The sequence below is a fragment of the Rhinatrema bivittatum genome, chromosome 6 (assembly GCF_901001135.1).
Source record: "Rhinatrema bivittatum chromosome 6, aRhiBiv1.1, whole genome shotgun sequence".
Lineage (NCBI taxonomy): Eukaryota > Metazoa > Chordata > Amphibia > Gymnophiona > Rhinatrematidae > Rhinatrema > Rhinatrema bivittatum.
In genome coordinates, this window is record NC_042620.1 from 111,328,223 (window position 1) to 111,339,321 (window position 11,099).

Consider the following 11,099-nt stretch of genomic DNA (forward strand, 5'->3'; position numbering starts at 1 on the left):
TTCCTCCATTTCTGTCTGGTCAGACCCTCAGCCTGTGGCTCCTCCCTCTTCCAGTCCTATGCTTAAGCGCCAGGGCTCGCCTCAACTCCCTGTGGGGGTTCCCGACAGGAATCTGGATGGCACTGATGATGAGGTTGATCCTGATTTCCTGGAAGATGGGAGCATTCCTCGAGGGCTGGATCCATATCGAACCATATTGCAGTTCTTTCATAAAGATGAACTACCGGCCCTGATTTCCCGGACCTTGAAACAGCTGGGTGTTCTTGGATTAGATGCTATGGCAGAACAGAGGAAGAATCACATTTTGGTTTCCTTACGTAAAGCCTCTTGTTTTTTCCTGGTGATGGTTCCATCCAGGAATTGATTAATCTGGAATGGGTTACCCTAGGGGCAAATTTTAAAGTGGGGTCAGACATTGGAAGGCCTGTACCCACTGGATACAGCTGTAAGAGACTGTTTACATTTTTCCCAAAATGAATGCTCTGGTGTGTACCGTATCTTAAGCGGACAACAATCCCGTAGAGGGAGGCACGGCCTTGCAGGATGTACATGATAGAAGGATTGAGGCTATTCTTAAGCAAACTTTGAGGCAGTGGCAATGAAATTACAGATTGCATCCTGTTGTGCCCTAATGTTGAGATCTTGTTTTCTTCTCTCTCAGGAGGTTGATGAGTCTGGAGGGAATTCCAGAGCGGGTTATGGAGTCTGCTGCTGCCTTTTTTAGCAGATGCAGGCTGTGATTTGGTCCGGATCTCAGCCAGAGGAGTGGCTTCGGTGATAGTGGCCAGGCATCAACTCTGGTTGGGAAATTGGTCAGCTTACACAGCTTCCAAAGACAGTCTTACCAAGATGCCTTTTAAAGGCTCGCTCTTGTTTGGGAGCGAGTTGAAGAAACTGGCCTGTAAGTGGGTTGAGTGTTCAGTACCTCAGTTGCTGGAGGATAAGAAACAGTTACAGCACCCCTTTGGTATGAGGGATCATTTCTGGGGTTCCAGGTGTTTTTGTCCCTACAGAGGGGACGACCAATTAGTAGAGGTGTGCATTCCGTTTTCCACGTATTTGTAATCCGCAACTTATTTTTTGCTATCTGTTAAATACGTGGGGAGGTGAAACGCATTGCGACTCCCCATGTATTAAACAGATTTCTGTTTTATTCGGCCTAAATAAAAATTTAAACCCCCCACCCTCCTGGACCCCCCCCCCCCCAAGACTTACCAAAACTCCCTGGTGGTCCATCGGTGGGGTCCGGGAACTCACTCACACCCTCTGTGCTAGTTTCATCACGGCGCCGATAGCCTTTGTCACAGGGGCTACCGGTGCCATTGGTCAGACCTGTCACATGGCCATCGGCGCCATCTTGTGCTCCTACCATGTGACGGGCTGACCAATGGCACCGGTAGCCCCTGTGACATAGTATGGGCAAAGGCTATCGGCGCCATTTTGAGTCCTGGCGTCGGACGGCAGGTCGCTCCGGGACCCCCGTTGTGACCCACAGGGACTTTTGGCCAGCTTGGGGGGGGCCTCCTGACCCCACAAGGACTTGCCAAAAGTCCAGCAGGGGTCCGGGAGCGACGTTCACGCCGGCTGTCCGATTCCCAATACTCAAAATGGCGCCTATCGCCCCGGACCCCTGCTGGACTTTTGGCAAGTCTTGTGGGGGTCAGGAGGCCCCCCCAAGCTGGCCAAAAGTCCCTGTGGGTCCAACGGGGGTCCCGGAGCGACCTGCCGTCCGACACCAGGACTCAAAATGGCGCCGATAGCCTTTGCCCATACTATGTCACAGGGGCTACCGGTGCCATTGGTCAGCCCCTGTCACATGGTAGGAGCACAAGATGGCGCCGATGGCCATGTGACAGGGGCTGACCAATGGCACCGATAGCCCCTGTGACAAAGGCTATCGGCGCCGTGATGAAACTAGCACCGAGGGTGTGAGTGAGTTCCCGGACCCCACCGCTGGACCACCAGGGAGTTTTGGTAAGTCTTGGGGGGGTCAGGAGGGTGGGGGGTTGTAGTTAATTTAGTAGTAACGTATTTACAGATCGACAACTTATTGAATTCTCCATACTTCCGCATGAAACGGAATTGACCTCCCACGAATACCTATCGTGTACGCAACGACAACCTTTTGCCTGCACAACCCTACCAATTAGCAGACTCTGCTTTTTGATAGGTCTTAGCCCTTTCGTCCCCGGCAGCCCAAGAGATGAGCAGGCTCGGGTGGTAGACCTTCCCGAGATTCTCAATGAAGGTTTGCCAACCCACCTTCCGGAACAGGAAATAGGGAGATGTCGCTCCTTCTTTTATCAGAGGTGGGTTGAGATCATGTCGGACTAGTGCAAAAGGTATGCACCTGGAATTTTGCAGTTTCGTCGGGACTTGTTCATGGTGTCCTTTTTTTTTTTTTTTTTTAATTCTTTATTTTTAATTTTGAAATTATCCCAAGAAACAATTCTTGTACAGCAAATTCGATGTCTATACAAAAGAGAAAAAGGATCATTACTACATAGAATATTTCTTATTCCAATTCAAATGAATTTTCTCTGACATCTAAATTATAAGCATAATGGGAGGTGGAATTAAGAGCGACAAAAAAAAACAAACCCCAAATAGAAATTACAAATCTTTAAACAAAGAAGAATGACATGCTGAACAGTTCTGTAACCAATTCCTTAAACTGAGCCAGTTGTGGTGGCTTCTAGGGAGTGTGCCACTAGGAACGCTTTAAGATGTTCTGGTTCCTAAAAAAAACATAATTTATTTATCTATATTTAATACATGCTTTACAGGGATATTTTAGTACAAATTTAGCCCCAAGTTAAAGTATATCTGTGCGCATCATAATAAATTCCTTCCGACGTGTTTGGGTAATTTTAATTATATCTGAAATATCCAAATTGGATGGCTGTAGAACATATTTTGTCTGTTTCGAAAAAATAGTCTCATAATGTGATTGCGCTATGATAAAAAAAGCAAATGATACTAATAACTGTTTTCTAGTATTAATCTCTGATTCTTGAGACATCTCCAGTATATTGGTTAGATCTAATACTGATGTTTGTCCTGCCGCTGGTTCTTGCCCATCTGGCTGATCGTGTTGTTGTAAATAGTTCGCTTTCATTACCACCGGTAGAGCAGTCTCAGGTATTTTTAACACCTGCTTCATATACATCCTAAAATGTTCCAGAGGCGAAATGGTTCTTATTACTGGGAAATTAAGAATTCTAAGATTGTGTGCCCTTAAGGAATTTTCCATCACCTCTAGTCTTTGTGACAATTTTTTTTTTTTTTTAGAGATCACTAATTTCTGTTGTATATTTTCAACTGAAGATATCCTCTTATTCAGTTCTTCCACTTTCTTGTCGAAGTTCAATATTAATTTATTTTATTTATTTATTTATGTGCTTCTTATATACCGTGAGTCAGAACACATGATTCTATCTTTACAGTTTACAATATAACTAAAAAAACAAGTAGGAAGCAAAAAATACAATAAAATGGATAAAAACAATAAGAATAATTAATTAAAATTAAATATAGTAAGCTAAAAACTAAAATCTAAGATAAGATTAAAGTAGTTAAGAAATAGCATGTGGATTCCAGTGTGTTTTAAGTCTCAGATCCATAGGCTTATTTTGAACTGTTTGATTCTTTGTATCTATAGTAACTTGAGAAGGTTTTAATTGAATTTTCTATAGATTTTAATACTGTCCATATCCCATCTAGTGTGATATTTTCAGGTTTAATTGAGGTTAAAGTCACTGTAACAGCTCCCAGTGGTGTTTCTCACGCCTCCATTACAGTTTCCCCACTTACTCCTATACCTTGTGTTGATGGTATTCCTGCAGCATATTGAGCCAACAGTATGGAAGCCATCGCTGTTTCTCTCCAATTCTTCTGAGCTCGCTCTACCCAACTCCCACGGCTCCCGAATTGCACTCCGGTCTCCATCCTGTACGGCTATACTGCTTCCTTTCCGGTCCAACGCCGAGGTTCCTCCTGCTTCCACCGAAGCTAGAGATGGTAGGCAAGCTGTTCCCAGGGTGAGCGGGTCCTGCATGGCTCTCCGGGCTAAGGGTGACATCACGGGTCAAGGGGGACTGTGTTTGCTCCACCGCCGCTCCCCCAGCGACCAAGCTGTCAGGCGATGAAATCACAGCTCCGGTGAAAAAACACTGCAATTTGAGGCTGCCGAGGATCAACCAAGGGTGAATCAATATTAACTCCCGTTAGCTTTCCTTCCTCTTAGTATGGGGCATTCTAAGAAAACTTGCAAAAATAGAAATAAAAAGCCTCTCCTCCGGTGCTCACCAACCAATCTGTTCGGCAGCCATCTTGCCTCCCTTCATGGTGTCCTCTTGCCACTCCCCGCAGAAGAAGCAGGCAGTGGAGTTCATGCTTCAAAGGCTCCTCAGACTGAGGGCTGTGGTTCCAGTGTCCATGGCTCAAGAAAGAATGGGATGATACTCCATTTATTTTGTTGTGCCCAAGAAGAAGGGCTCCTTTTGTCCCATCGTGGATCTCAAGAGGGTTAGCCATCACTTGAAGGTGACTCATTTTCGAATGGAAACCTTACACTCTGTAATAAAGGTAGTGCAGTCTGGGGAATTTCTGACCACCTTGGATCTTTCAGAGGCTTTCCTTCATATTCCCATCTGATTGGAATACCAACGCTTTCTACGTGTTGCGGTGTTAGGGCGCCATTACCAGTTTTGGGTGCTGCCTTTTGGTCTAGCCACCACTCCAGGAACATTTTCCAAGATTATGCTGGTGATAGCGGTGGCCTTGCGAAAAGAAGGGATTCTGGTGCACCCGTATTTGGACAACTGGCTGATTCGAACCAAGACTCAGGAAGAGATCCGCCTGGTGACACACAAGGTGATCTCCTTATTGCAGCAGCTCAGTTGGGTGATGAACCTGACCAAGAGCAATCTTCAACCATCCCAGTTGTTGGATTATCTGGGGGTCCGGTTCGACATAGGATAGGACAGAATTTTCCTACCGGAAGTTCGTATCCAGGGATTGATAGCTTAAGTGCATCCATTGTTGAACACTTTACGCCCAATGTTTGGTCCCACCTAAAGGTATTTGGCTTGATGGCAGCTACCCTGGAAGTGGTGCTGTAGGCAAGGGCACATATGCCCTTTTCAGCACTCTATCTTGTTGGAACCCGCAGTCTCAGGATTATGCTGTTCAGCTTCACTTGCCAATGGAAATCTGCTCCTGCCCTCAGTGGTGGTTGCAGGAGGATCATCTGAGAAAGGGAGTTCCCTTGTCTTCTCCAGCCTGGTTGGTACTTGCGACAGATGCGAGTCGCCCACAGTTGGGGGGCTCAGTGTCTGGAGTTAACAGCTCAGGGGCGCTGGAATGCTGAAGAGTCCCGTTGGAACATCAATTGCCTGGAGGCCCAGGCAGTATAGCTGGCATGCTTGCAGTTCAGCCACAGGCTGCAGAATCGGTTCACATGAGGTCTGACCCAGTATGACCTGTTCTTATGTTCTTAACCCGACGACAGTGGCCTATATCAATCACCCGGGTGGAACCAAGAGCCAGCAAGTGTTGCAGGAAATAGATTAGCTGATGGAATGGGCAGAAGGTCATCTGCAGTTAATCTCGGCCTCTCAAATAGCAGGAAAAGACAACATAAGAGTGGACTGTCTCAGCAGAGAGAGTCTGGACCCAGGAGAGCTGGTGGTATCAGCCGAGGTGTTTCAGCTGATTGTGGATTGCTGGGGCCTTCCAATCCTAGACCTGCTGGTGACTTCTCGAAATGCGAAGGTTCCTCACTTCTACAGTTGCAGGAGAGATCCGTGGTCCCTGGGAACAGATGCTCTTGTACAGGTCTGGCCGGAAGACAGATTGCTTTATGCCTTTCCTCCGTGACCCTTAATGGATAATTCGCGAGATTGAAGGCCACAGGGGGCTCATACTCCTGGTAGCGCCGGACTGGCCCAGGCGTCTGTGGGATGTGGATTTGTGATGAATCCGCGTGGAGGCCCCCCTTCGTCTTCTGTCGCACATGGATCTGCTTCAGCAGGGACCGGTTTGTCATGAGGATCTGACTCTGTTCTGTCTTACGGTTTGGTCCTTGAGAGGGCTCGCTTGTTAAACATGGTTATTCCTCTGCGGTGATTGCCACTTTACTCCGCGCTCACAAGTTCTCCACTTCCTTGGCTTATGTGCGGGTTTGAGAGTTTTTGAGGCCTGGTGTGAGGAGCGGGGTGTTCTTCCTCATTCAGTTAAGATCCTTCTCACTTTGGATTTTTTGCATTATGGTTTGAATAAAGATTTGGCCCTTAATTTTTTGAAGCTGCAGGTTGCAGTTCTTGCTTGTTTCAGAGGCCTGGCGAATGGTGTTTCCTTGTCATCTCATCTTGATGTGGCCCATTTTTTTGAAGGGCGTGAAGCACCTTAGGCCTCCTTGACTTACCGGTTCCATTGTGGAGCCTTAATTTGGTGCTGGACTTTCTAGTGGGTATTATGTTCCAACCACTGCATAGCATTTCCTTACTATTGCTGACTTTTAAAGGCTATGTTCCTCGTGGCTGTATGTTCTGCGTGTTGGATTTCTTAGCTACAGGCCTTGCTTTGCTGGTGTTGCGGGAGTGCGATGGAGCAGTCCCAAATCCGGCGAGGTTGGTGTGCCCTTGGGTCAGGGCGCAACTGCAGAGAGCTCCGTAGAAGCACCGAGGCAGGTAAGACGTGTCCAAGCACAGGTGGACAGACTGAAGAGCAGGAACTCTGACCTCTGCCGAACCTGAACGCATCAGAAGAGACCCAACAACGCAATGCTCGTCTCTGCGGTAGCCCTTCGGCCACTCAATAGCCCTTTCGGACCTTCCACCTGGGAGCGGCAGATGCGACAGGATGGACAGAGGTCGAGGACAGGCGAGGGTACAGGAACAAGACAGATTCTTGAAGACATGGTCAGACGACGATACTTGAAGACATGGACAAACGAAGGTAGTTGGAGACATGGTCAGGCGAAGACACTAGGCAAGAAGGCAGGGCTGTGGCTAGGCTGAGGCAAGATAAGGACTCTTGATGAGTGGAAAGACGACAGCAAGGTAAAACCCAGGATGGAGTGGAATTTGGATAGCACGCTAACTCACACAGCTGGAGAGGAGGCTTCAGTGGTGCGACGGCCCCATGGCAGGTCCACTGACAGAACAATCCACCAAAGGCTAGGCGAAATCTGAGCCCAAGACATCGGAGGGAAAGGCTTCAAAGAGAGGAGCCGGAGAAAGTGGATGCCAGAAGACGGAACATCTGAAGACAAAGACGAAGAGGTCAGCTGGAGACAGGACATCTGAGACATCTAACGATGAAGACATCTGAAGACAGATTCATCTAAGACATCCAAGACAAGAACATCAGAACTTCAAACCCCCAAGGCACTCAATCAAGAGCAACAAGGCACCAAGGCACAGAGCAACTGGACATCTAAGAATGAGGACTTCTTCAGATGAAGACATCTGTGAACAGGGACATCTGAGTCAAAGACGTCAGGGGAGACAGGACATCTGGAAACAAGGTCAACTGTGGACGGCGACACGGGATCCACAGAGAGACCAGGACATGGAACGAAGATGAAGACGAAGGATCAGGAACCACAAAGGAAGACAAGGGAATTCCCAGAATGCCTTGAAGAAATGAAGATGGACATCTGAATCTCCTGGAAGAAGAGCTGGAACAGAAGAGGCTCCAGGAGCAGGCAGCTCCTTGCGAAGGCAACGATAAACTGAAGGCAGAGCCCTTTTATAGGGCTGAAGAGGAAAAACCCGGATGAGGTCATCAGATAGGGCCACAGGACTACTCCTACCGTGGGCCCTTTAAAAAAGCTGAAGGAGGCGCAGCCTTGCGCCTAGGGACAGGACCCTGGAGAGCGGCATCCCTTCTGCGAAGAAGGAAGCTAGAGGCTGCACTGGGCCGTGGAACAGGGCCCAGCCTCAGAGGCAGCCTCCTGCCGCAGAGAAGAAAGGAGAATGTCGGCGGCCTCCAGGCCGCATGGAAGGAGGCTGGGGGCGGCTCCATGCCGCGTGGACAGCAAGTCATACGGCGGCCCCCCTGTGCAGGAAAAACGTCGGCGGCCTCCGGGTCACATGGAAGCACGGCGGCATGGCACACCATGCAGGAACAAAATATTTAGACAATTGGTTTCTTGGTCAATCTTTCTATAGTTTTAATGCGCCACATATGTACAATTCAGTACTCAAATAGTTTTGTAGGACCAATACCAACAGAGTCTGTATATCAATCAGACCCAACATGGAAAGGACACATTACTTTATTGTTATGTCCTTGTAATATTTTTTTTAATTTTTTGATTTTTTTTTCACTAAAATCAGTCCATATTGCCACGGGAAATTAAAGTATCTCAATTGAGAATTCTCTTATACCTTGATTTGTGCAAACATCAGCAACATTGCAAAACTTAGCTCATAATAAAGTCCCAGTGAAGTCACATGAAAATCAGCAAAATTGCAATACTTAACTCATAGTAAAGTCCCGACAAGATCGCGTTTCGGACCACACGGTCCTGCTTCAGGGGACAATCCTCTTATTCCTCAAGAGCAATACTCAAGTGCACGAATCTTCCCAAACTGGCAACAGAAAAGGCGTCTTGCAAGATCTTCCGTCGGCGGTCTGATTTCAGACCCGCTAATTAGACCCGCTAATTGTAATGCTACATGACTGGTTGTCTGGTACATTTGGGCACCAATGGCAGGAAAATGTGGAAGGGAGGTTCTGGAAGCCAAATTTAGGCTCGGGCAGAACGCTGAAAACCAGAACTGCCAGGGTAGAATTCTCTGAAATGCTTCCTGTTGCATGTGCAGGTTCCCAGAGGCAGGGGGAACGCCAGAATCTTAATGCGTAGATGAGACAAGGGTGTAACTAGGAACTGAACAAAATTAAGATGAAGGCAGCAATTCAGAAGCAATGGGGGGGGGGGGGTCCTTCCAGTCTTTTGCATCGAGTGTCACGTGTATGGGTTTTTTGTCCACCAATGAGAGGTTGCATGTGTTTACTTAATGCAAAGAGCGCCTGTCTCAGAGAATGAGTCTGATCTCTGGAGGCTAGCAGACCTGGAGAAGGTGAGGCAGAGAGGTTTGTAGATGAGACCTTCAGGGACATTAGTAGCCAAGTCCTAACTCCAGTCTAGCAGCCTTGGTGCTGCCTCCACGGAGAAAGGTCTCCTGGTTGGAGAGCATCAACCTGGTGCAGCAGAAAATAATCCTGTAGCAAGGTTCTGCTCTCCAGGAAATGCATTGTCCTCTTACACCAAGGGTGTGTCACCCAGGGATACTGCCCAGGATGGAAGGTTTAGGTCTGCCTTCATAGTTGGTGATTCGATTTATAGGACTGTAGATAGCTGGGTGGATGTTGGGCTGAGGATCTCCTAGTAATATGCCTACCTGGTGCGAAGATGGTGGACCTCACACGTCACCTAGATAGGATTTTAGACAATGCTGGGAAGGAGCTGGTTGTCTTGGTACATGTGGGCACCAATGACAGGAAAATGTGGAAGGGAGGTTCTGGAAGCCAAATTTAGGCTCGGGCAGAACGCTGAAAACCAGAACCACCAGGGTAGAATTCTCTGAAATGCTTCCTGTTGCATGTGCAGGTCCCCAGAGGCAGGGGGAACTCCAGAATCTTAATGTGTAGATGAGACAAGGGTGCAAGGAACAGGGATTCAGTTTTGTAAGGAACTGGGGAACCTTTTGGGGAAGGGGGGAAGTCTTTTCCAAAGGGATGGGCTCCACCTTAACCAAGGTGGAACCAGGCTGCTGGTGCTAATGTTTAAAAAGGAGATAGAGCAGCTTTTAAACTAGAACAAAGGGGAAAGCCAACAATCGCTCAGCAATGCATGGTTCGGAGGGAGGTATCTTTGAAGGATACTAATGAAGCATTGGGGCATCCAACAGAGAGGTTCCAATAATAAGAAAAGTAGTCCATGTGCCTATACGTAAAGAATCATCTGACCTAAAAGATTCCAAATTATCCCTGACAACTGAAAAATGATGTTAATACAAACAAAAAACACACTTTGAAATGTTTGTAGTGTAATGCCAGAAGTCTAAAAGTAGGATGGGAAAGTTAGTGTATAGCAGTGAATGATGACAAATTTAATTGGCATCTCAGAGACATAGTGGAAAGAGGAAAACCAATGGAATAGTGCTATACCAGGGTACAAATTATATCACAATGATAGAAAGGAGCAACTTAGTGGTGCAGTCCAGATGTATTCCATGCATTAAGAAAGGTGGAAGGAAGGCCAAATGATTGCAGGCATGGTTAAAAATTGAGGTGAAAGAGGCTATTAGCCAAAAGATCTTCATTCAAAAATTGGAAGAAAGATCCATCAGAGGAAAATAGGATTCGCAAGTTAAATGTAAGACATTGATAAGATAGGCTAAGAGAGAATTTGAAAAGAAGTTTGCTGTAGAGGCAAAAACTCATAATAAAAACTTCTTTAAATATATCTGAAGCAGAAAGCCTGCGAAGGAGTTGGTTGGACCTTTAGATGATCGAGGGGCAGTTAGAGAAGATGATGCGATTGCAGAAAGATTTAGCATTATTTGCTTTGGTGATTACGGAAGACGATGTTGGGGAGATACCTGTTCCAGAGACTGTTTTCAAGGGTGATGATTCAGATGAACTGAACTAAATTATGGTGAACCTGGAAGATGTAGTAGGCCAGATTGACAAACTGAAGAGTAGTAAATAGCCTGGACGGGATGGTATACACTCCAGGGTTCTGAAAGAACTCAGAAATGAAATTTCAGACCTATTAGTAAAAATTTGTAACTGATCATTAAAATCGTCCATTGTACCTGAAGATTGGAGGGTGGCCAATGTAACCCGGACATTTAAAAAAAGGGCTCCAGCAGCGCTCCAGGAAACTATAGACTGTGAGCCTGGCTTCAGTACCAGGAAAAATCATGGAAACTGTTATAGAGAATGAAAATCACAGAATATTTAGATAGACATGGTTTAATGGGACACAGCCAACATGGATTTATCCAAGGAAAGTCTTGCCTCACAAATCTACATTTTTATGGAGGGGTAAATAAACGTGGACAAAGGTGAACCGGTAGATG